Consider the following 769-nt stretch of genomic DNA (forward strand, 5'->3'; position numbering starts at 1 on the left):
ACATGGACATGTGGGTGGTGGAGTTGGAGAGCAAATGAGCATCATACACTTAGCAAGCACTCGATAAGGTATTGACACTATAAAAGAGTGCTCTTGCCCAATTTTGGACATCACATGTCTGATCAATACCTGAATCCTAGTCTAGTGGTGCATCATGCATGGTCCTAACTTCTAACAAGAGTACCAAGGTTCGATTCCTAGCTAGCAACTACAATGTTATTTCTAATACACTACTTGGGCTATAGCGTTTATTATTTATTTGTTAATTCGTTCATTCTTTTGGATCGTTATCTTAGGTATTATACATATTCTTTTGGGCATAGCACCTCGGGCAATAATACTACTAGTTTCCTACCATGCATTTCGTACATCCATACCCGATTTATGATAGGCCAGTCTCATAAAACCATCATTGACGTCATATGTGGGGATCACTACAGAAAATACATGTTCCAAGTTTTTACCCAATTTACCCTTTCCTATTGCACAATCAAACCTAAGATACACCAAAATGGTCGAGTCACAAAGCAAACATTTTCAAGACTCATAGGAACGCCTCAATTGACATGGCAGGAGTTAGTCCGATTCACGGAGGTCAGTTCCCCGCCCAGGGGACACGAGAGGTCTTATTAGCACCATGGCCATCGACGGGATCAACTTGGGGTCCTCAAAGGTAAGGCCTTGTGTCTAGCCCTTAGCTTATTATATAGTCAACATCATTGGCAAATAGAGTGCTCATGAATAGTTGGGGGGGGGGGGGGGGGGGGGG

Source organism: Ipomoea triloba, chromosome 2 (assembly GCF_003576645.1).
Source record: "Ipomoea triloba cultivar NCNSP0323 chromosome 2, ASM357664v1".
Lineage (NCBI taxonomy): Eukaryota > Viridiplantae > Streptophyta > Magnoliopsida > Solanales > Convolvulaceae > Ipomoea > Ipomoea triloba.